This window comes from Narcine bancroftii, chromosome 6, assembly GCF_036971445.1.
Source record: "Narcine bancroftii isolate sNarBan1 chromosome 6, sNarBan1.hap1, whole genome shotgun sequence".
NCBI lineage: Eukaryota > Metazoa > Chordata > Chondrichthyes > Torpediniformes > Narcinidae > Narcine > Narcine bancroftii.
The window spans coordinates 188,303,405-188,330,411 of NC_091474.1; the positions used below are offsets into that span (position 1 = coordinate 188,303,405).

At 38.2% G+C, this 27,007-nt stretch overlaps 1 protein-coding gene across 18 annotated transcripts in view; it reads right to left on the bottom strand.

Annotated features, from left to right (window-relative positions):
* LOC138736875 (protein 4.1-like) overlaps positions 1-27,007 on the bottom strand; it is a 297,080-nt gene that overhangs the window by 115,793 nt on the left and 154,280 nt on the right. For 13 of the 18 annotated variants that reach the window (XM_069887010.1, XM_069887014.1, XM_069887008.1 and 10 more), the window contains exon 2: positions 25,735-25,811. The exons of the other annotated variants lie outside the window; for them this stretch is intronic. The gene's annotated coding sequence lies outside the window, so the exon portion shown is untranslated. The remainder of the gene's footprint in view (positions 1-25,734; positions 25,812-27,007) is intronic. 18 annotated transcript variants of the gene reach the window in all.

A 27,007-nucleotide genomic window follows, 5' to 3' on the forward strand; every position in this document is an offset into this window, starting at 1 on the left:
CCTCAGTGTTCTGGCGATTATCCCTCCCGGAGGAGGGTTAGAAAGTGCGCCTCGGAGGCACTTCCTGTGCTTTCAGGTGGCCTCCCGACAGCCACATAGGGATAGAATATGCGGCTTTACATCGGGGTATTTTGGCCACCTGAAAGTGCCTAGAGGAATCAGTTGAGGTTTTACAACCCAGCGAGACCTCTCAAGATATCATCAAGCGCATCACATAGTGGGCTCAGTGTAGTTCTTCTGCAAAAATATGATGACTGGCAACCCACTGCATTTGCATCATACTCAATGACAGACACGGAGACATGATACACTCAATTAAAAAGGAGCTGGTCAGCATCACATACGCCTGTGAAAGATTTCATCAGTTTGTGTCAGGACAAGCAATCAGTGTAGAGATTGACCATAAGCCTTTGATTGCATTGTTCCAAAAGCCATTAAATGAATGTCCATTTAGAATACAAAGAATTGTTACATTGCCCAGAGGACCCCAAAACCTAGCAGCAATAGATATTCACCAAGACAAATGGTTACTTAAACAAAAGTTGTTTTTAATTATCTTTAAACATGAAAACAGAATCACACTTTAATTTATCACTATTAACTAACCTAACTTAACCCCCTTCTAATTCTAAGCGAACGTGTATGTAATGTGTGTGTAAGTTCAGAAAAGTTCTTTGATTCACAGTTCAAACTCACTTCTCATTCCTCCAAGTTCACTGGTTGCAGGCAATTCTTATACTGTGCACAGAATTTAACATTTATAAAGTTCACCAGGCTTTGGTGCTTGATAGGTAAATGGTTACTGCTCATGAAGGTTCTTGGCGGTTTTCAGAGAGAGATTTGTTGTTCCTTTTTAATCAGTCACTTCAATGCCTTGCTGACACAATTTTCCCCTTCAGGGTTCTCCAGATGATAACCTCTTTCTTTCAGGTCACAGCAGAGTTCCTTTTTGTTTCCCTTATTCCAAGCTAAACATTAGACAGCCAGTCCTCTCCTCTTTCATGACCCACAAGGGCTTTGACCAGGCTGAATTAAGAACTCACAACCCATCTTCCAAATGGGGCTTTCCACAAGCTTGCCAGCTTGTCCTGCTCCAATCCCAGTTGCTGGCTGTAACACTGTAGAACTGATCTGTGTGTGTGTCTCTCTGAGAAAAAGCCTGTTTGCAAAACCACATGACCCTCTTAGAACAGCAAGTTCTCTTCAAAACAGAAGGTGGCTCTGACAATCCATTAATGAAGTCTCTTGGGTACTCTCTAAAGCTTTTGCAAAGGCTCTGAGGCCCTAACATGAATAGTATTAGCAGTGCCCCAGTATTTCAAATAAGATCTGTTTTAAAGTGTTTCTATGTGAATGTACTCTGACAAACCTTTCCCAAGTTATCTCCCAAAAACCTATCTATATACTCTGTCACACTAAATAGTGAATGTGGTGTTCACTCCAAGTAAGATAATGTACATAGCAGACACGTTGTCTAGAGCTGTTGACACAAGAGAGCCCACCAAGCATCAAAATGGATGAAGACGTGAATACCTTCATAGATATGATCACAAGAGCACTGCCCACATCAGATGCAAAAATGGAGCTCATGAAGTCAGAGCCAAACAAAGATGAAACACTGAGAAAATACACCTTGGATGGATGGCCCAAGATGAATCAGGACTGCTCACCTGACATTTCAGAGTACTGGAACTGCAGGGGGGGGGGAACCATCAGTGGTCGAATACATCATCTACAAAGGAAGCAAAATATTTATCCCAAAGAGTCTGAGAAAAGGGATGCTAAAAAGGATCCATGGAGGACATCTCAGAATCGAAAAGCATAAGAAAAAAGGACGAGATGTACTAGCCAAGAATCAACAATGATATCACAAATGAAGTGTCAAACTGTACAATATGCTAGAAATATCAAGCACGAAATCCTGCAGAACCACTAAAGCCACATCCAGCACCATACAGACCTTATTAGAAGGTAGGGGGTTGACCTATTTGAATGTCAAGGGAAGGATTATCTTGCACAAGCAGACTATTACTCCCAGTATTCAGAGGTGTGTAAATTGAATACCACCACTGCAGATGCTGTAAAAACAGGTATGAAAATCATATTCTCCAGACATGATGTGCCAAGTGAGGTCTTCACAGACAAAGGATACCAGTTTTGCAATTTAAAATTCCGATAGATTGCCAAAGAGTGGGACATTGTACACATCATGTTAAGTCCTAATTTTCCACAGTCCAATGATCTAATGGACAAATCAGTAGACAGTGAAAGGACTGATGAACAAGGCCAAATATAGTGGAACAGACTTCTACCAGAGCATGCTAGTATACCACACAATGCCTCTCAAGGGTGGTGTGTCACCAGCACAACTCCTTAAGGGACGTAGGTTAAGATCAAACCTACCCATTCAGAACTTCCTAAAAAAAGAGGGGGAGAAAGTGAAGAAGTTCAAAGATCAACAGATAAAAAACCAAAAGTATTACTTTGACAGAGGAACAAAAAACCTACCGGAACTCTACACTGGTGACCAAGGTTAAAAGACAAAACAAACTTATGGACTCAGAAGGGAACTGTCCTTCGTGAAGTCCAACCAAGATCAGACACCATTCAAATAGATAAAGGTGCTGTTTTGCGAAGAAACTATCGAGATCTTCAAATGCTACCAGTCTCAGTAGATGGAAAGATGGATACTGTTGAACAACTTGAATACACAGCTGAGAAGACATCATCTGAGGCAACAATTCAGATTCAAGGACAATCAATCAGGAGATTGCCAAGAAATGTGAATCCTCCTAAGAGGCTCATTAAGCAAATTTAAAGACTCCTGTCATAGAATGAAGTAATACTATTGCATTGGCTCTTCAAGTTTTAGTATATGTAAATGTGAACACACAAAACAAGCTTAAGTTAACAATGTTGACAATAATGAAAATGTAAGTTCCTGGTGTTAAAATTAAAATAGCTGAGTTATACAAAGAAAACATGTTTGTTAAAAGTAACCTACTTTTGTTTTAAGAGAGATGTAATGATAGTGATCATGTTTGCAATGCAACTAGCAATACCTTAATGTTTGATTAGACTTGGCTGACAGACAGTATGTTAGATCTGTAATGGTGACTGCAGCCTCATGGCCTGCCTCATGTGCTGTTTATATCAACTTTAAAGAACCTTTTCCTTCATCCATGTATTGCCTAAGAACTCACACATATGAATACAAGATGAAACAAAATTATTTTCAAGACACCAGATAATATTTCAAAACTTAACTTGTTGAACTTCATTGCAATTGTGGGCTCAAAGAATCTCTTATTGAAAATCATTTCTCCCTTCCAATGAAGTTTAATATTAGAACAGGAAGAACAATTGTCCAAAGCCTAACATTCATTAAGGAAAGAGAGTAATAAGGAATTGTATTACATCTACAGATGAAATAGCACTTCATAATCAATAACAAATATCAAACGCAAGAGATTTGGATCTTGAATAGCTTAATTGAACAAACAACTTATTTTTTTCTGTTGCTTTTGACATCAAAAATCCTATCTGCATAACTTTATTCATTCTTGCCATGAGGGTGTCTCTGGCAAGACCAGCATTTATTTCTTATCCATAGATGACTTGAAAATTGAGCCTGCCCCTTGAAGCACTGCTCTACATTTCAAAAACTCCAATGCATACACACAACTCCTCTTGCAAAATGACCACCAAACCTGCCCACAACTCATCAATTCAAATATATTCAAAATTAGCAGGCAAGTTGAAGCTCAAAACAGAAAGATCTTCAAAGTACTTTGTGCAGTCACGAGACAGGAGTATCAAATATCCAGTTGATACTTTTATTAAACAAGAATAAATCAGTTCTCAGCCAGCAAACGTTATAAATCAAATATTTTTTTATTAAAAATTCTATTAATATTAAGAAGCACTCTACCTTGTACAAATGTTAACAATAAGCCAAATCAGGTTTAATGGCCAAATGTTCACAGCTCCCTCTAATCTGTCCAATTGTTTTTAACTCAGTCATCTCTGTGGACATGTTGATTTGGAATGTCACCAAATCAAGCACAAAACGTTATTGCAACCCAATGGAAACTCGTGATCATAGAAAGAAGAGGAGGAAGCAGGAAAGAAAGAATAATGTGAATTTTACATGATACCAAACAGAAATCATATCTGATTAATGCTATGCAAAGGAATACACTAAAATCATGGTGGTACAGAGCAGCTTTACACAACCACAATCCCCAACTCTTCTCTAGGGGCCACAGCACACTTAAGGTGGGCCATGGACTGAAATCCTACAAAGGGTTCTTTTTTTATTAATTTTGTATTTCTTCTCAACATTCCCAAATGACTCTGTGCGCAAACAATTGTGCTCCAAAAATCTTTTTTTAACAATATTCTTCTTTCCTACATGTATAATCAGAATTATTTCCTATTTGTCTGTTCTGTAATCACAAGCCATAGTTATTACACTCAGAATAAAAGCCTTGTTTTCTTTCACCTCACATTAAAAAATACAATATTTACATTGTGTAGTCAGTCAGAGAGAAGTGCAGAAGAAACCAACTAAACGACTGCTTTACAGAGAAGGCAGCCTATAAACTTTGAGCAGAATCCTAAGGGGCCCAGAAGCAAAATAAGGCTGAGAATAGCTGGTGTAGAGTGCCATCTAGAGCAGTAGATAATGACACACGTTCAGAGTATTTTGGAAAAAAAATGGATAAATTTATAATTTAAATACAAGATTAAAGATCAAAATTTCCTTAAGGATTCACACTCTAGTCTCATGTGGCAGAACACTTGATTTTAAGTGAATAAAATGAGTGCCAAGTGTGGTTAAAAAAAATCTGAAATCCCAATTTTCACCATATAGGATTCCCAATGACTTTTCCAAGTTGTGGTACAGTGAAAAAACAAGCAATGCAACAAGTTAATTTTCAGACATAAAAATGCAATATTCCAACACATTTGCCATGGTATCATCAACTCAAAGATAACTAAAATGTGAAATATCAGTACATTCAAAATGTATTCATAAAGGCAGCATGTAGAAATTCTTCTTCTTTCTTTGGCTTGGCTTCGCGGACGAAGATTTATGGAGGGGTAATGTCCATGTCAGTTGCAGGCTCGTTTGTGGCTGACAAGTCCGATGCGGGACAGGCAGACACGGTTACAGCGGTTGCAAGGGAAAATTGGTTGGTTGGGGTTGGGTGTTGGGTTTTTCCTCCTTTGTCTTTTGACAGTGAGGTGGGCTCTGCAGTCTTCTTCAAAGGAGGTTGCTGCCCGCCGAACTGTGAGGCGCCAAGATGCACGGTTTGAGGCGATATCAGCCCACTGGCGGTGGTCAATGTGGCAGACACCAAGAGCTTTCTTTAGGCAGTCCTTGTACCTCTTCTTTGGTGCACCTCTGTCTCGGTGACCAGTGGAGAGCTCGCCATATAACATGATCTTGGGAAGGTGATGGTCCTCCATTCTGGAGACGTGACCTACCCAGCACAGTTTGATCTTCAACAGCGTGGATTCGATGCTGTCGGCCTCTGCCATCTCGAGTACTTCGATGTTGGAGATGAAGTCACTCCAATGAATGTTGAGGATGGAGCGGAGACAACGCTGGTGGAAGCGTTCTAGGAGCCGTAGGTGATGCCGGTAAAGGACCCATGATTCGGAGCTGAACAGGAGTGTGGGTATGACAACGGCTCTGTATTCGCTAATCTTTGTGAGGTTTTTCAGTTGGTTGTTTTTCCAGACTCTTTTGTGTAGTCTTCCAAAGGCGCTATTTGCCTTGGCGAGGAACTGAAGACAAATTGGCAGGTTATGATAAAATGTTAATGTCTTTTGAAATAAAGAAATCAACGTACATATGATAAAAGAAATGAAAGCCAAAACACAAACAGGAGAAAAGATGGCTAAATTATTTTGAAAAGAAACAAAATGGCAACAACCTTCAACAATCTCACAAGAGGTTGGTGTAGAGATTAGCACAGCACTATTACAGCTTCAGCATCCCAGGTTCAAATCAAGCTCTTAAGAGTTTATACATTCTCCCCATGCCCTCATGGGTTTCCTCCAGGTGCACCGGTTTCCTCCCACATTCCAAAGATGAATGAGGTTAATAGCTTAATTGACCTGTAGGTCAGAAAGGCCCATTTCTGTGCTGTATCTCCAAAAAATGTTAAAAAGGGCATTTTAAGACTGTATCTAGATATTAAGGAAGAATGGTTATGATTAACTGGATGTCAAATTATCAAAATGGTTATGTTCTTACACATTTCAGGCCATGCACTGCTGCACTACGTACTACAAATCACTAAACAAGTCTCAGCTTCACAACCTGTCTGTTGGAACTACATTAATTCACCCAACCGTGGCTCCATGATTCTTCAGAAAGGAGAACCAATGTAAAAATGAAACTTCTCTTTATTGTCAGTGGTGCAAAAGCAGGTGGCAATTCAAGGATTAGGTTAATAACTAGTTTCATCTGAATACTCTCATGCAATAATTCAGGATTATATTATATGCTCAAATATTTTCCCAAAGCTTTATTCTCTTTTAATAAGCAGTGTCAAACAATGCTTCGTGTGGGGTTTGGTTCAGCAGCATTAATGGTGAAAATCACATTTCTAAGTAGTTTGACAATTCAAATAAAGCACCCAGCTTTGAAAAGATGTAGACCTTTTCCCATCTTCCAACTTGTACACCAGTAGAAAAGTGAACAGACTAAAGAAGACTGAGAAAGAATATTGTTTTTCCTTTCTTCTCAAACCACTATTTTCCTCCTATTTCTCTTTCTCGAAGTGTTTGGACATTTTGACATTCATTTCCCTTCTATTGGTTACTTTATCTCCACTTGGCTGTAGTTGGTTAATTATGTAATAAATCATGCCATTTATGAGAGGTTAAAGGCATCCAATGATTTCACCATACATTTTCACATATTTACAGTAAAAATATGAACATTCAAGGTAAAACCATGACAGCTGTCTTATTTATCAAACTCTTTAAAGTTACTGCTCTTGATGTAACACCAAACTTAAAAACTGATTGGATGCCCAAATAATGTTATATTCTACTCATGCAATGCTGATTATTTCAGTAAATTAAGTTTCTTTCTGTGTTACATGATTGAAAGAATAATTTTCATTTTTGAATATACAACATAAAACTTAACATTTTATGATGCATGTCATGAATGCAGACCATTTCTCAGCTACAGGAACGGGAACTGAACTGCATTGCCTCACCATTAGTGTTCTTTAATAAATCAAGACATACCATGACTTTCACATGAGATTTTTACCCTGCCTTTCTCATTAGAAACACTGTATTAAATTTGTAACTTTATACTTTTAAACCAAAAATTGAATTAAATAATTCTTATAAAATTAAGTATAAATTGGAATATCTGTACATTACATTAAATCTTAACTGTTTCACAGAATAACCATTCTAAACACTCCATAAAAGGCTAGTTAATACACAGAATCCACTCATACCAGATCTGCGAACTTCCACTCTAATTAAAATTTAAAATAGCCCAACCAGAGATGACAAACAGCCACAATATTCATAATTGTACATGCGTGGCTTGTAAAAGTATGACTTATAAAAATGTGGTGAGATAAATATAGGTGCATCATTGTTTTTTTGTCTCCATTATCAAAAAAGGTAACCTTGATTAGAGGAAGGGGATAGATTAAATTAAAAATAAAAAAATGTACATAAATTTCAGTTGATGAAAAAGTTGCATGAAATACAAAATCCTCACAAGCTGAAGTACACTGCAACCATTGTTCATGTTAGTGAAGCAAAAAAGGCAGCCAATGCAAAAGTAGAAAAAAATTGCTGAACTAGTTACATGAAGTCATTCCATATTACTGTACACTAAATACTTCAGGTTGCATGTTCAAGACACTTGTTACACCCATTGTAACACTGGTTTATCAATACTCCAAGTACATCTAAAAAAGTGTTTGTGGTTTCTTCATACAATACCACGCAAATTTCACTCACTCTAGTTCAGTCATAACACCATAAGATATACAGTGGACAACAATATTAATTCTTCAAAGCATTTTTTTTTAAATAAGATACTGCTAAAAATGCAGCTGAAATTAATTTTCCCAAGTTTCAAATTCTCATTTTTAAGTTTTTGCTGGGACTGTTTAATTGGAATCCATTGATAACCAAAAATAAAACATTCAGAGGAAGTCATAACAATATTTTGAAGACTCAATATAATCAGAAACCAAACAGTGTTTTACATATTAGCTACTTTTATACTGAATAATATAAACACTGAAAATCTTAGTCTTTTTCATTCAACTTGCAAATCCAAGTTGGTAACTTCTTAATAGCCTGGCACGTGCACAATCTTCCTGAGTTGGAATACTGTTATTATTCAGCAATTTAAAAAAATTACCTGCAAGATCTAGAGCTACCATTCCAAGCCTTGCACTTTCTAGAAGTTAAGAAGCCATCAATACTAAATCACACATTTGACACTCACCAACAAGGGAAACTAAAATGTTATTTCCTGTACCAGCACAAGAAACTGGTATCTAATAACATCAAGCACCAATACTGTTTGCATAATTTACAAATTACAAAGTGGTACAAGTTCACATTGAATGTTCACTCCAGCCTCAAGACCATCCTTGATTTTTCAAAGGTGTGGCTATGGAAATGCAGCACGGTATGAGGTCTTTACAGCCCACAGCCCCACACTGCCCAGTTACCCGATGTGACATATTAACCCTGTACGTCAATGGAATGTGGGAGGAAATCCATACAGTAAGTAGCAAATTCAAACCCAGGTTGCTGCCACTGTGTAATAGTATTATGCGAACTGCATTATTAAATATGCTACCCTACACTAACCAAGCCACACAACATTGTTATAGAACAGAGACACAAGGGGGTACAGGTGCACAGTTTCATGAATGTGGCGACACAGGGAGACAGGAATGAAGGCAGCATTTGGCATAATTGCATTCATTGGTCAGAGCACTAACCACACGAGCTTGCATATCATGTCACACAAAGATGTTCATGGACCTGCACTTTGGAATATTCCACACAATTACTCAGCTAGATGAAAGCTGTCATTAATCTTGAAAGGGTGAAGATTCACAAGATGTTAGAGAGAATGGTGATCTTAAATTACAGGAGAGACTGGGTAAGCTCAGACTTTTTTCCATGGAGCACACAAGGCTGAAGGTGGACCTTATAGGTTCATAAAAACAGGAGGGGCATAGATAAGGCAAGTCTTTTCTCCCAGGTTGAGGAATCCCAAATTTCGAGGGCATAAATTTAGAGGGAAGAACTTTAAAAAGGGACCCTAGGGGCACCTAATTCCACACAGAAGATAGGGGTATATGGAACAAGCTGTCAGACAAAGTGGAAGGGGTGGAGGCAATTGTAACATTTAAAAGACATTTCATCAGGTACATGACAGGAAATGTTTGGAGGGACATGAGCCAAACATCGGCATATGGGACTAGGTATGTCAGCAGAGAAAAGATGGGAAAAATGGCCCATTTGTGTTGTGAAATTCTAATTTACGGTTTAACGATGGAGCTTTCAGCTCTTGTCTGAGTAGCGACGTGGATGTGATCCAATTTGCCTACCATAGCAACAGGTCAACAGCAGATGTCATCTCACTGGTTCGACACAAAACCCTTGGACACCTGGACATTGGGCATTCAACACCATCATCTCAAAACTGATCAGTAAACTCCAAGACCAGGGCCTCAATGCCCTACTATGCAATTGAATCCTGATTTCATCACCTCCAGACCCCAGTTTGCACAGCTGCAAGAACATCTCCTCTACAATCTCCAGCACCAGAGCACCACAGGGCTACATGCTTAGCTCCCTGCTCTACAGGCTTTACACCCATGACTGTGTGGCTCAGTATGACAATACCATTGACAAATTTACTGACGATACCACTGTTGTCAGAATACAGGAGGGAGATTGAAAACTTTGCTGAATGGTATACTGACAACCTCACACTCAATCTCACCAAAACCAAGGAGCTGATTGTGGACTTGAAGGGCAAACCAGAGATGCATGATCATTGCAGGAAATCAGAGGTGAAGAGGGTGAGCAATTTAAATTCCTAGGAGTCACCATCTCAGAAGACCTTTCCTGGATCCAACAGCCCAATGTTATCATGAAGAAAGTACAAGTTTGCAGAGGTCCAGTACGACATCAGAAACCTTGGCAAACTTCTGCACATGTTTTGTGGAAAATGTGCTGATTGGCTACATCATAGCCTGGTATGGGGGCACCAATATCTCAGAGCAGAAAGCCCTGCAAAAGCTAGTGGACAAACCCCAATACAACAATCTTCGAGGATCCACATGACCCAGGACATGCTCTGTTCTCATCACTGCTCTCAGAAGAGGTCAAGGTGCTAAAAGACTTGTACCATCAAGAACCCCTCCACGATCAGACCCAAAATTGATTTAGAGTCATTTAAGAACTCTTTGCAAATTTATCTATTATTGATTTTTTTCTGTATTACACAGCTGTTTACATTTCTCTCTTTTATATATGTATTTTTTTTCTTGTGCAATGTGTACAGTTACCGATGAGTATAAATTCTGCAAGAATTGACTTGCAAGAAAAATAATCTCAAGATTAGATGCAATATCATGTACTCTAACAATAAATCTGAATTTTGAAAAGGGATCTAGTGGAATAAATTTGCATTTCCAGACAATAAAGAATTTGGTGGTAGGATAGGCTGTGAAGAGGTGGAGGCTCGATGGAGTCTTGGACAAGAATATGTGAAAGGGATTATTATAGGCATGACTTTTAATTTCCCCACTTTGATTAAAAACATTTTTTATGAAAATAAAATGTGTTCAGCTGGCACTGTGCGTCCACTTCCATGAATCTTGGAATGTTAACAGTTGCAGCAAGTAATTATGAGGGCAAATGGTACCTTGGCCTTCATTAAAGAGTATTTGACTTCAGAGTAGGGAAGTGTTGTTCAATTATATAGAGTCCTGGCGAGACTGCATCTGGAATATGCAATTCCCCCACCCAAATGTGAAGGAATGCAAAAGAAAGCCAAACAATAAGATCAAACATTAAGGGAAAGGACAAAAGGCCTCTGCTCTATTTGGAGACGTATAAAAATTTGCTAGCCTTCCAGATAATGATTCACAATTAGACAATAGAGTTGAAAAATTTTGTTAGTGCAAGGTTGCTATGTCTGAAAACAAAAACAAAAAATGGCTCAACTAGACAAATATAGAATGACCAAAGTTGAGTAAAATTAACCTTTCTCATGTTGCTTGTCCAGAGAAACAACAAGGACAGATGTTAATAAACAATCAGTTGTAAGAAACCTGTTCAAATAGCTTGTGAAATTACACACTATAAAAGATGTACCTAAATGTTGTACGAATTGAGAAAGGCTCAGTCCAGAGAAAAAAAGTGACGCTGGCCTTTGCACCCTTACTCCCGCTAGCGTAAAGCTAGCTGTATGCTCCGTGGTTCTGTTGTTTGCTCTGTTGTTACAGAGTGGGCTGACTTCCACTCAAAGATGTACTTGTGGGTGATTCCTCAAACAGCTTCAAGGAGAGATGAGACACACTGTGTCCATTTCCTTTTGATGTTATTGAAATATTTAAAAAATTCTTACAGGTTTAACCAGTGATGATGCTTTCCTTGGCTGAGACATCCAGTACTTGGCTTTGCAGACACAAATATGTTCAGGCCACATGTGGAAAAAAATTCCCTTAAACCAGAAGGCAGTGGATCTTAGCTGTATTCAGTAAACATCGAAGGAATAAAGGGATATACAGTTAGTCCACCATAATGGGACAAAGCTAAGAACGTCAAATGACCTCCCCCTGCTTCTACTTAATTTGTGCATGTCAATATTGAGGCAGAAAGCATCTGCAAAAAAACATTCACAATATAACTGGAAGAATCAATCAGAAATATTGGTGGACAGTAACTTTGATAACTGAAATGCAAAAACACAAGTAAGAGTAGGAAATGTTCAATTGGAAAGATATTTAACCACAACACTAAAATTAACAAAAATACCAATGGTAATCTAGGGCATACATTTCTGTGTAAAGGCAGCATGATGTCAGTTTATATCACTGAGATAAATGAAAGCTTGTATTCAATAGTGTTTCAGAAAAAGAAGAGAGCTCATTGAAAGTTTCAGACAAATTTAGGTCTGAGATTAGGAGTGAATCATTAAAATTCACCATCTCTATCGCAACAGAAAGATCCTCATTCCTGGCGTTGATTCAAAACAGGTCACTGGATCTATCAGCATTAAGAATATCAATGCCGATGATTAATGAAAGGCCAGGTTGGAAGGCTGACTGGTCTATTCTTTTTAATCGGTTGGATCCTAATGTAAAAATCATGGTCAAAATCTCAACACAAGACTTCTATATCTTGGCACAGCACAAAATAGACCAGGAATTTTTTTAAAACTTGTGGGAACATTTCATTTGTTTTTAACAAATCTGCACCTTTCAAAATAACAAACAAAGAGCAAACTTCTTGTCAATATAGAACCCTCCTTTAAATTACTCTCGACAGCATCAAATTCATGTTTCAGGAAACATCATCTCAAATCATAAGCACAAATAATCCTTTAATTTGGTAAAACTATTCAATAATAAAATGCTCTCTTAAAATAACATTTCTAATACGGAGCACATGCATTCCAGTAAGTTTTCAATGACACTCTAAACCCACTCACCCAACTAAATGATGCACTGTTTCAAAGACCAGAGTCCATTGGATTTTGATCATTCTTTGTAAAATTGTTCCAAATGAGCTTCAAACCACATGCAACAAGAACAGATTCCTCATGCCCTCACCTACCACCCCACCAGCTTCTGCATCCAACACATCCTCCTCCATCACTTCTAACACCTACAACGTGATCCGACCTCTAGACATATATACCACTCTCTCCTCCTTCCACAGGGACCACTCCTTCCATGACTCCCTTGTCCACTCCTCCCTTCCCACCAATTGTCCCCTTAGGACCTACCCCTGTGACTGCAGGAGATGCTCCTCTTGCACCCACACCTCCTCCCTCAGCACCATTCAGGGCCGCATACCGTCCTTCCAAGTGAAGCAGCATTTTACTTGTGAATCTGCAGGGGTCATCTACTGCATCCGGTGATCCCACTGTGGTCTCCTCTATATCGGAAAGACTGAACACAGACTGAGAGATCGCTTTGTTGAGCACCTCGGCTCTGACTGCCGCAAAAGCATGGATCTCCCAGTGACCACCCATTTCAATTCTCCACAATCTCTTGCCAACACGACTGCCCACGACCTTATGTACTGTCAAACTGAGACCACCCGTAAATTGGAGGCACAACATTGCTTTTTCCAACTGGGCACCCTCCAACCGGAAGGCATTAATATCTACTTCTCTGGCTTTTGTTAAAAACCACTCCATCCTTTTTCCCCGTCATCTCTCCATTCCCTGCCTCCTTTCGCACAGAAAGGATAAATTCGACCTTATCAGATCCAATTAACACCTTTTATTGGTCTGGAATCCTCCCCCATTGTTTGAATCCTTAGACTTGCTGATTTCACCTGTTTCTGCCTTTTCTGATTTTTCCTTGAAGGAGGGTTCAGGCCCGTAATGTCAGCAATATATTTCTGTCTCCTACAGATGCTGAAAAGACCAGCCGAGTTCCTCCAGGATTTCGGTGTGTTTACTTCAAATAAATGAGCAGCTAACTTTCCATCCAATTTACAAAAAAGCACGAGCCCTGCTCCTCTGTTAATTAATACATTAAAAGATACAAATTAAGAAATCCTCAGATTTACTAGTGAATGAGACCCAAGGGAAGTTAACATTGATTATTCAGAATTAACTATTGATAAATTTGTCTGTGGATTGCAGAGAGACTTTTGGCATGTCCTTCATGAAGGGCACAGTTAAAGAGGATGTCAACCAAAGACAGGAAAAACCCAAGCAAACTGCCTGAACACAGCCAACAGCACCACCTGTACTCACTGCCCAAACAAAACTTGATGTGCATCAGGATGAGTAGATCATGTTCTTTGGCAGTTAGTCCAACTAATACTTTGCTCCCTTTGTAGTCTCATCTGATGAGATTAAAATGCTTAGAATTCAGCCAGAATTGACAACACAAGCATGAAGAACTTGGTGGAATAAACAAATAAGAAAAAACATTCTGAAACTAGTTTTATTTCTCAATCATGGGAAGGCACCTGACCATAAATAATGAGGTTCAATCATAAGATAATACCTAAACTAACAATCACCATTTTCAATCCAGAACTTAAAAGTAATTGGGCTTTATATAACTTTAATAAACCTCTCGAAAAAAGGGAAATAAGTCCTCAATGTTTCAGGTTCTGATGGTTTCCTGACTGTGTGGTTGCATTAAGATTGCTTAAACCTTGGGTACACAAACACCTCATATGCTAATGTTCCTTCCATTTCCCAGAATTGCGAAGGATCAATCCAGCCATGCTGCAGTGGAATGAATGTTATTTTTAGTTGGACTGCACTTTGCCACCTGCCCCTCAAAGAACACTGATCCAGAAGAACATAAATCAATCAAGCAGTCCAGCTGGAGAAGGATCCAGACTATAACAGGTGGATCTCCAAGAAGAATTCAAAGTTATTTGGGAGAATGCATCATGATCAGAGCACTCAAACAAACATTAAGACTTTATTCGGCTGATGGTGCGAAGGGCCTTCCATGTCCAATTCTTCATGAATAGTTGTGGCACCTGCTGCATGCTGTCCTTTCAACAACTGCTCTAGAAATGAGGCAGTCATCCTTCAAGAACATACCTTTGCCAGGAAAGCTTGGGAAAAAGGGCTTTGTCAAGGATCAAGTCAAACAGCTGTAGCACACATAGAGGTAAGTATCAACTGCTGCTGGAGAACTATCAGCAGGGTGAAAGACACCACCCAGATAGTTCTCCTGAAGATCTGTGAACTGGGGCCAGGTGTGGCCCATGAGCAAGGCAATACTAAGGTTCAGAATAACATGCAGACAGATGTACTGAAACTGGGTGCAGCCATTGAAAATACCCTCTGCAGAATGGTCACAGTTTAAGATCCTCCTACCATTGCATAAGACTTTGCTGGAATCTGTATTAAAACCCCCAAAAGCCACATGCTCAAGCATTGTATTACTGACGTCAAGTTAATGTTATGAAATCAGATATTAATGAATTTTAATAATGTAACATGAAAATCTTCATTCAAGTTTTCACTCCCATATGCACATGAAATTTTGGACAAAGTATCAGGTCGAGGAACAGCTTCTTCCCACGGGCAGCAAGAACATTGAACAACAGAAGGAACTGCTCACACTAACCATCTGAAACTCTCATATGTACAAAACAAAATATTTATTTATTTGTATAGATGAAATACTTGTCCTGCATATTTGTCCACATGTTTGGCACAGAGCACACTGTTTCATCGGGTTGTACTTGTACACTCAGATCTCAATAAACTTCCAAAATTAGAAGATAGAGAATGAATTGATTTAGATGCCTCTTTCACAAGAGAAGAAATCAAGAAAGCCTTGTGTACTTTCCAAGCTAACAAATCTCTGGAGATGGATAGGTTTCCTCCCAAGTTCTACAGATAATTTAAAGATTTATTGATACCTCGATGGATATATTGGACCAGGCAGTGGAGACCCAGACCCTCCTGGAATCTTTCTCAACTGCTATAATTCCAGACCTACCGAAGAAAGGTAGAGACCCACTAAAAAAAACTTCATTTAGACCAGTGGTTTTCAAACTGCCCCCTAAACTCACATTCCACTTTAAGCAATCCCTATGCCATAAGTGCTCTGTGATTAGTAAGGGATTAAGGTGGTGTGAGTGGAAAGAAAGAGTATGAAAACCAGTGTTTTAATCATACTAATTGACTTATTATGTGCATGGTTTCATGACTCCAAAGCAAATGGACCAATGATTAATTTTTTTTCAAGCAAAATATTTCAGTAACAATTGGGTTGAGAGCAGTGGTTCTCAACCTTCTCTTCCCACTCACATACCACCTTAAGCTATCCCTTACTAATCACAGAGGACTTATTGCACAAGGATTGCTTAAGGTAGAATGTGAGTTTAGGGAGATATTTTGAAAACCACTAACAGACTCGTATCACTCCTCAATGCTAATTATAAAATATTGACAAGGGCATTACCTAATAGACTGGGACAATATCCACCAAAATTAATACATACAGATCAGGTGGGATTTGTCAAACGTAGACATTCTTCAACTAGTCTACATAGACTATGGCAAAATCGTAGACATTCTTCAACTAGTCTACATAGACTATGGCAAAATCAAAGTTGAATCCAAGTATAACCATCTCCCAAGATGCAGAAAAAGCATTCAATCAATTAGAATGGCCTTTCTTATTTAAAACATTTGAAAAATTTGGTATAGGCAGAAAACTTATAAACTGGATAAAAACTCTATCATAAACCACAAGCCAAAAATATAACTAACAATCAGACGTCAGTGGTTTTTCCCTTAAGTAGATCGAGTGGACAAGGGCATCCTCTGTCTACGGCACATTTTAATCCTAGCTATTGAACCACTGGCAGAGATTATAAAGAGAGTTCAAAATATTAAGGGCTTCAAAGTTGGACAGGAAGAACATAAAATTAGTTAATTTGCTGATATGCTATTATACATCTCTGATTCAGCTGAACTGATAAAATGACAAACATTAGAAAAATGTGGAAGAATATCAGGATGTAAAATAAATGTGGACAAGAGTGAGATAATGCCATAGAATAATTTTGATTATGAAAGATATCAAAAAGGTAGTAGATTTAAATGGAAGGTAGATAGAATCAAATATTTAGAAATAATATTAATTTGCAGAATTTATATAAATTTAATTACATTCCTCTTTTAGAAAAAAATAGAGAAAGGTTTACAGAAATGTAAAGACCTGCCGATTACTTCAATTGGAAGAGCAAATTGTATTAAAATGAAGGTGATGCCAAGATTACATATTCTTTTTCATCATTGCTTATTGCACTACCTAAAAATTTCTTTAAATTATTAAATAATAACATGAGGAAATTTCTATGGAATAATAAAGTGCCAAGAATTTCATTTGAAAAGCTAACATGGGATTATAAATTGGGACTTTAAGAAATACTATTTATCAGAACAGCAAAATTTTTAAATCTTTTTTTAAAAGAAGATAGTCTTCCTTCTTGGACCCAAATAGGATTGAATTTATTGAAGAAGAAAAAGTGAATGATTTTATTTATCAGTGGAATGCTAAGTTAATAACAAAAAAGACAGATAACCCTATATTAATACAAATGATAAGAATATGGAATGAAATAAATGTGTATTGGAAAAAAAAACATGTATATCATTAAGAAAACCATTATGTAAAGATATATTGCTTCCTATGAATCTGGGTAACAAAATATTGAACTCCTGGTATGACAAAGGAATAAGAAATATTGATGATTGTTATATGGAGGGATCCCATGTCCTTTGAACAATTAAAAAATAAATATGGAGTAGCTAATGGGACTTTCTTTTGTTTTCTCCAGCTAAGATTATTCCCAAGAGAAAGATGGGGACCAAGTTTGGCCCTGCCTCAAACTAGTGAAATGGAACGAACAATTTGTCTGGGGAATACACCTAAATGTATAACTAAGATGTACTATGCTCTCCAGAATGAAAGTGTGAAACCAGGTTTACAGAGATGGAGAGAGAAATGGGAGTCATATCTAGGTGTTGCAATAATGGAAAAATGCTCATCTGATTGGTGTTTAGATAGCATGACATCAATTATAAATGTAATATATGGATTAGTGCAATATAATTTCCAACACCAATTATATCTCACACCACAGAAGTTGCAATCAAAATCTGTGGGATAGAAATAGGAACATCCTTGCATCCTACATGGTCATATATGAAGATGAGAGCTTTCTGGCAGGATATTACTGAAATATTAACGAGGATAACAGGGGTGGCCTTCACAGGCAACCCAGAGCTTTCAGCTTTTGGGCAACTTCATTGAAATAAGTAATAAACTAACTAAATTCCAAATTTCATTGTTAAAATAACCTTAGCAGTGGCTAAGAAATGTATTGCAATTACTTGGAAATCCAACTACTCTCTACATACAGCGTGATAGATTGCTGAGGTGAATAGTTGCATACCTATGGAAAAAATTACATACAACTTAAAGAACAAATATCACATATTTATTAAGATATGACAGCCATATTTGGATCATGTAGAGGCCTAATTATAATTATAAAGTCAATAATAAAAAGGATAATAATAAATGCTGCTATATGCAACTTCCTCATATAAAAGTTTTGATGATTAACAAAAATGTGACCCTGATATAGTGTGTGGATTTATACTGTGAAAGGGAGGGATTGTTTTGTTTTGTGAAGACAATTTTTTTTTAAAAAATATATACATTTAATATTGGAGAGTTTTTCTATATTTTTGGAAAAAAAATTTAAATGGTGCAATACAAATCATCTGCTTCTACCACTTGATATCCTTCAAATAGAACTTTAAATACAGAAAGCCTACTAATTTTGTTACTCTTACAAAATTGAGAATTCAAAACAATTTACAACATTAGTTTTCAAAAAAATTAAATTTAATTAATTCAATAATGTTTTCAAAATTTTGTTTGTTTTTTCTGATTAAGATATGCAGTTGGAAACAAAAATGTGTCCAGGGGTGGCCAACGTTTAGACATATATAGCATGGTACCAGGCTTGTGGCTTAATTGGGCGGCACTATCGAAGCAGGGCTATAGTCTTTGTATCTACATTCTGGCTATTAGGCATTCTGTCAAATGACTTTGACACTCTATTGATGGATGAACAATCCCACAGGATCTGTTATCCATACTTATTGCAGTGTTTCCTGAACATCCTATGGCCAAATGAAATCTGTAGATAAATGATGGCATAGTACATCCATTAAAAGGAATGTTACTTTTCAGGCCCTGCCACCTGATGTCTTTTTAACCTTATTGTATGTGTGTTTGTGAAGTTTCCCCCATACTATTTCAATCGAGGAAAGTATGGATGCAGAGGAAGACGAAATTCTGAGTCATTATTATGGCTAATGTGGTCTATGCTAGGGGTTGCCAACCTTTTAGTTTAGATATACAACATGGTAACAAGCCATTTCAGCCCATACCAGGGGTGTACGTTAATTGGATAGTACTATCGAAGCATGGCCTTAGTTTTTGTATCTACATTCTGGTTATTGGGCATTCTGCCAAATGATCGCAAGATTAGATGCTTCATACAGAGATGGATTGTAATTGCCACTACTTCAACTTCTGGAATGCAGTTGCCAACAAGGTCTCAGAAGAAGAGGAAGTTATACAGGATTCTGTGCTCTATGTGTTGCCTCCATGTTAAACGTCAGTGTGAAAGAGCAAAAGCTCAGCGAAAGACTCCCTTGGGTTTGCCCAAGGCACTCTGTCTTTCCAGAGCAAAGAATTATTCATGAATAAATGCAATAATACTGTACACTCCAATGCCCACGGTTGTACTCCAAGGAACATGGGAGGTCTGCAGCCATCTGTGTTCCTGGGCACACAAGTGCCAAAATCAGGCTGCAATGCAACCAGTCAGTATACTTTCCACAGTGCACCTGCAGAAGTTTGAAAGAGTATTTGATGATATGCCACATCTCTTTAAAATGTATAGGCGTTTTGTTGTTACCTATCCACGTTGATGCCTCCCCATTTTATCAAGACAGTTAATAAATATTCAGTTAATAGAGTGCAAGAAAAAGTAGACCTACAGTAGTCCAGATCTTTTCTGATTTCAAAACAGTTTATGATGTTTATAGAATTGAAAACACAATTTAAAATATTGGTTTAAAAAAGCAATCAGATTCAGCTAACAATCTGATCTTAGTGGGGGGGGGGGGGGGGGCGTGGCAAGATGGCATAGAAGAAAGACATGTATTCCATCTTTACCCAGCTGGATTACTAAATACCCAGTTTTTAAAAAAGCATAAAAGTGGTTAAAAATAATATTTATAGCTGTTTAAAAAACAGTGATTTATGATGGTATCAAGTGTAAAAAAATTTAAAACTCAACTTCAGAAAAAATTACCATACAAAAGTGCAGAAGAATTGAGGCCTACCTGCACAGCTGAATCCACAGAATCGTCGTTGGAAGTTTCCAAGCCTCAGAGGACCCCAGCCCGTTCGAGTTTGACCTCGGGGCCAATCGTGCCTCCGCAAAAAGGTGCCGACACCTTGGTGAGCTCGGCCGTTGCCGACCCACGATCATGTGAGGCCATGTGTGCGGGCGGCACAGCCGACAAGAAGACCCGTGAACCCACAACCTCACTGGGCGGCCCAGGGGCGCACAGTGTAGCGTCGGAGGACGCTCCTGCGTATCCGGCGACTTTGCTTGGCTTGCGTGGGGCATCCCAGGTCCGAGAATTGCTGGACAAAGTATGGACTGTGGGGGACCCCGAACACCAACATCCCAATGAGGTCAGGGTGCCGGCGTCAGGTGTCCAGACCCGCAGCCATTCAGCTAAAGGATCTACGATGACTGAGGAAGGAGAGGAACTTACCTTATTGGAATCAGAGGAGGAGCCTATAGTTAAAGGAGGTAGACCTCAAAAAGCGGAGGTGGAATCTGGAATGGATTCAGTGTTTACTGTTTTGGAAGGGATTGCTTGTCAAATGCACAATATGTCAAAACAAATATCAACCCAGGTGAATCAAGAATTTATGGAGATGAAAATAAAAATGAATACCCTGTGTGACAAAATGTCAACTGTGAAACAGGAAATGACTGTAGTGATATTAATAGATGCATAAAATTAGAAGATACTGTGCAAGAAAACTGAAATCGCCTTTTCTGAGAGTCAAAAACAAGTGGAAAGTAATAGAAAAAAAGTGGAAGGTTCTTTTGTAGATTGGGGGATTCAAAAAAGAGATTTATTGAAGAAGATTGATTAATTGGAAAATCAAAGCCAAAGGAATAATGTGAAAATAGTTGGTCTTCCAGAGGACAGTGAAGGTTCCGATCCTTTAAAATTTTTTAAGCATTGAATCCCAGAGGTGCTGAGTAAGGAGTTTTTTCCTGAAGGCTTGGTATTGGATCGGGCTCACAGAGCTGAGAAGAAAACCACTTCAAGGACAAACACCGAGAGCAGTCTTGGTTCGTTCTTTAAAATACCAAGATAGAGAAATGATTTTACGTATGGCGGTGCAGAAAGCATGGCAGAATCAGTCTCCATTAATGGTTCAAAATAAGAGTGTTTTTTTTTTAATGCCGATTTGAGCCAAGAGGTTATTAGAAGATGACGAGAATTTAATACGGTCAAAGATGTTTTGTGGCGAAAAGGCTATACAAGTTTGCTTTTCGTTATCCTGTAATTTTGAAGGTTTTTTATGGAAACTTTCAATCTCAATTCTTTGAGAATGATCATGATGCTTTGGTTTTTGCTAATTCTTTGCCAGAACTGAGAAGAAATGGGCACGTGAACGTTGGTCGGCAACAGCTGAACTCACCAAGGTGTCAGCACCTTCTAGTGTGTAAATACATTAGTAGTTAAAAAGGATGTCTAAATTGAATTTTGCAACTTTTAATGTTCAGGGATTAAATAATCAAATTAAGAGAAAGAGTATATTGGCTTATATAAAAAAAATGAAAATTGATATCGCTTTTTTACAAGAAACGCATTTGACTGAAAAAGAACATTTGAAATTGAAAAGAGATTGGGTTGGTCACGTTTTTTCTTATTCTTTTAATTCTAAGGCAAGAGGAGTAGCGATTTTGATTCATAAAAATTTACCATTTGAATTGGAATCTTCAGAGGGGTATGCTGGAGGAGTATTGAGTGAACTGTAAAATTTTTGCTGAATCTTTGACTTTGTTGAATCTTTATGCCCCTTATATAGATGATGAGCAGTTTATTTCAGAGGCTTTTTTATTGTTAACTCAAGCAAATGAAAATGTAGAGCTGAACAGACACCTCAGACTATTAATGCTGCTAAGAAGAATTCAAAAGTTACTTATAAACCTCAGGAAATTAATGACCAGTTTTATTCATTTTTTCTGACATTACATACTTCTGAGGGGAAACAGGATAATGGTTCTATTGACTCTTACTTATCTAAGTTAAAATTACCGGTATTAGATGGAAATGATGTTCAGGAATTGGAATCTCCATTTACAGATTTTGAAATTAAGGAAACTATTCAGGAAATGCCTAATGGAAAGTCCTCAGGGGATGATGGATTCCCTGTGGAATTTTATAACTTTTTTATGATGATTTTTCTAATGAATTTGGAGAAGTGTTCAATCAAGTTACTGAAGATCGGAAGTTATCAGAATCATGTTCAAGTGCTTTAATATCTGTCATTCCAAAAAAAGATAGAGTTCCATTAAAAATGTCTTCATATAGACCTATTTCTTTATTAAATGTGGATTATAAAATTATAGCAAAAGTATTAGCTAATAGACTTGCTAAATATTTACCCAAGTTGGTACATATTGATCAAACAGATTTTATTAAGATTAGAAATGCATCAGACAAAATATTTTGATTAATTATTTTGGTCAACGCATATCAAAAGCAACCTAACCATCTATGGTGGTTGCATTAGATGCAGACAAAGCTTTTGATAGGGTTGAGTGGGATTTTTTATTCAAAGTGTCAGAGAAATTTAAATTCAGCCCTTTTTTTATTGGTTGGGTTAAGGCTTTATATACGAACCAGATTGCTAGGGTGGTGACAAATGGACAGATTACTTAACCATCTAAATTGACACATTCAACTCGACAGGGTTGCCCATTGTCACCAGCCTTATTTGCGTTGGTTATTGAACCATTAGCTCAGGCTATTAGACTAAATGAAGAAATTAGAGGGATGAGGGTTAAGAATGAAGAATATAAGATTAACTTATTTGCAGACGATGTGATGGTATACTTAACAGAACCGAAACAGTCGTTGAAACAATTGCAAGATGGTTTGTTGAAATTTAGAGAATTATCGGGATAACCATATAACCATTTATGGAGTGGAAACAGGCCATGTTGGCCTTTCGAGTCTGCACCGGGTCACTGATTTTGTGTGCCCTCTTCAGGCATTAGTCCCGTAGATCTTCATTCAAGCCTTGCTGACAAGAGGGTTTGAACATATAAAGCTAATTGGAATTAAAGTGAAATTTTACCAGTTGGAGTGGGAGATTATTTGGAATTTAAAACTATTACAAAATTAAGGTGGACAAGTAAAATTTAATATTTAGGTGTGTTTATGGATACTAATTATCAATCATTATATCAATTAAATTATGTACTTATATTAAGATGGATTAAAGCAGATTTGATGAAGTGGAAAGATCTTCCATTAACTTTGAGTGGTCGGGTAAATTATATTAAAATGAATATTTTTCCTCAAATTCAATACTTACTTCAGTCAATACCTTGTTTACTTTCTAAGGGCTTTTTTCAAGATTTGAATAAAGCAATGCAAGAGTTTTTATGGAAAGGTAAATTACCTCAAGTAGCGTTCCATAAACTTACATGGAAGTATGCATTGGGCGGAGTACAATTACCACATTTTCAAAACTATTATGAAGCGGCCCAGTTGAAGTTTATTAGTAGATTGATGGACTTAGATCAGCCTCCTAGCTGGGCTAAAGTGGAGATGGCGTGTATTTCTAGGGTTGAGATACATGAATTTATATTTCGTTGGAATTTGATTTTGTTACAGCAATATTGCTGATATTGAAATATTTGTTAAAGATTTCGATTTAAAAAATAGGGTGTTAGGGTCGAAAGATAAATTATCAATTTTAACTCCATTGTATAATAATCAGCTTATTCCTTTTTCAATGTTTAATAATAATTTAAAGATTTTGGATTCTAAAGGTATAAAGACAATACAGGATTGTTTTGTTGAGGGGCAATTTCTTTTAATCAATTGAGAGAAAGATTTGATATACCTGTAAATTCTTTGTTTATGTATTATCAACTTAGACCTTTGATAAAAGATAATTATGGTAGAGAGATGATTTTACCTACTTTGTCGAGATTTGAATCTTTGATTTACTCTATACCGAAAAAGGGTTATGTTTCAGCTATGTATAATTTGTTACAAGATAGTATGGATAGTCTCTTCAATCTGAGGCGCCTGCGAGCTCACACCAAGACACAAGAGCAACTTGTCCGTGAACTACTCTTTGCAGACGATGCCGCTTTAGTTGCCCATTCAGAGCCAGCTCTCCAGCGCATGACGTCCTGTTTTGCGGAAACTGCCAAAATGTTTGGCCTGGAAGTCAGCCTGAAGAAAACTGAGGTCCTCCATCAGCCAGCTCCCCACCATGACCACCAGCCCCCCCACATCTCCATCGGGCACACTGAACTCAAAACGGTCAACCAGTTTACCTACCTCGGCTGCACCATTTCATCGGATGCAAGGATCGACAAAGAGATAGACAACAGACTCGCCGAGGCAAATAGCGCCTTTGGAAGACTACACAAAAGAGTCTGGAAAAACAACCACCTGAAGAAACACACAAAGATCAGCGTGTACAGAGCCATTGTCATACCCATACTCCTCTTCGGCTCCGAATCATGGGTCCTCTACCGGCATAACCTATGGCTCCTAGAACGCTTCCATCAGCACTGTCTCCGCTCCATCCTCAACATTCATTGGAATGACTTCATCACCCACATCGAAGTACTGAAGCTGGCAGAGTCCGCAAGCATCGAATCCATGCTGCTGAAGACCCAAGTGCGCTGGGTGGGTCACGTCTCCAGAATGAAGAACCATCGCCTTCCCAAGATCGTGTTCTATGGTGAGCTCTCCACTGGCCACTGAGACAGAGGTGCACCAAAGATGAGGTACAAGGACAGCTTAAGGAAATCTCTTGGTGCCTGCCACATTGACCACCGCCAGTGGGCTGATATCGCCTCAAACCGTGCATCTTGGCGCCTCACAGTTCAGCGGGCAGCAACCTCCTTTGAAGAAGACCGCAGAGCCCACCTTACTGACAAAAGACAAAGGAGGAAAAACCCAACACCCAACCTCAACCAACCAATTTTCCCTTGCAACCGCTACAACTGTGCCTGCCTGTCCCGCATCGGGCTTGTCAGTCACCAACGAGCCTGCAGCAGATGTGGACATACCCCTCCATAAATCTTCGTCCGCGAAGCCAAGCCAAGTATGGATAAGTCAGATTTGGAGAAATCTAAACTTAAATGGGAGAGTGATTTAGTATTTATTTTTCCCGAAGATGATTGGGCGAATATGTGTCAGGACAATGTAATTAAATTCACTAATGTAAGATGTGGAATGGTTAATTATAATTTTTTTACATCAATTATATTTGACCCTGGAAAAGCTAAAAAAAAATATGGGTTTTGTAATTCGGATTCTTGTTTTAGATGTGGTTCATGTAATCGAACTTTTCTACGTTTGGTGTTATCGGTAGCGCAAAAATGTGTTGCTAGTACTTGGAAAGATGATGCTGAGATTAATCTATCACGGTATGTATTGTCGTGGAAAAAAATTACTTATAATTTACATGATAATTCTTCTTCTTTTGTTAGTAAGTGGTCTCCGTATTTGAAATATATGCATTTAGCTATACTTTGAAATTTTATTATGACATAATTATGACAAAAGACAAAGGAGGAAAAACCCAACACCCAACCCCAACTAACCAATTTTCCCTTGCAACCGTGTCTGCCTGTCCCGTATCGGACTTGTCAGCCACAAACGAGCCTGCAGCTGACGTGGTCTGCGAAGCCAAGCCAAAGAAGAAATGTTATTAATATTAATAATATTTTCTTATATAGTCTTATTTTTTGTTCCTCTTAAGGGCTGTAGGGGTGTTATTGTAAAATCTTTTCTTGATTATTTGTATACTGTATGTAATGTTTTTTTTCCCCCCACTATCTTTTAAATAAAGTTTGGGGGAAAAAGGGAAGAATCTGATCTGGAACAGTCCTCATACCTTTTCTAATTAATTTGATTTAGATTCCTACAAGCAAAATCATCAAAGTATACATTTACACAATAAACAGCACTATTCCTGCCACAGCCTCAAAATTCTCAACAACACAAAAAAAAGGTTACCCGAGGTCATTTTCTGTCTTCTACCCTTCACACTTGTCTGGCATTAATGTGAAACAATTTAAAAAAAAAATCCGGCTGGTAAAACGGTGCGGTGACAAAATACTCTCCAGTTCATCCAACCCCCCCCAAAAAAGTATGTGTCCCCTTTTCGACTTGTGCAGGATCTCTTATCACACAGATTTGCTTTTGAAATGGCCACACGAGATTGAACTCATGTTTGGACACTGTCATCAGAGGTTGACCATTGTAAAATAATCGTATAATTAGGAAGCGGGACCACAAAAAGAGTTCAATGATGAGAGTCACGGAACAGGGACAGTCTCCAAAATATAGACATACATACACATGCCTTAAACACTTCAGCAGATGAAGACAGGGTTTTTTTAAAAAAAGTGCAATGACAACTGCACTTGCCCGTTTAAAAGGGGCAACTTTTGTTTGCCCGAACTACAGGCGACTGAGAATTTGAGCAAACTGTTGAACAACGTGCAAAACAAGGCGGATTCTTGACTACATTTTATCACAGACTCAATGCTCTCGCCAAAAACCTTTGCACAAGTAGCTTTCGCCTGGAAGTGGGCGGGCGAGGCAACGGGAGGCGCGGCACTTTGAAACCAGACCGATTGCCTTGGAGTTGCCGCAGCCCCTCCAGCCCAGGTCCAGCAAGAGGTGAAATATCTCTCCCCCCCCCCCCCCTCACCCCAAAGGAGACGGGTCGCCCACCCCATGTGGGGGCGAGGATGGGTGCCTGGCTGGGCAATTCGCAATCAGAACTCTTTCAACTTCGGAGAGAGAACCACAGGAAGGAGAACATCTGGACCTGACCCGAAGCAAACTGCCGCAAGAATTCTTTTTTTC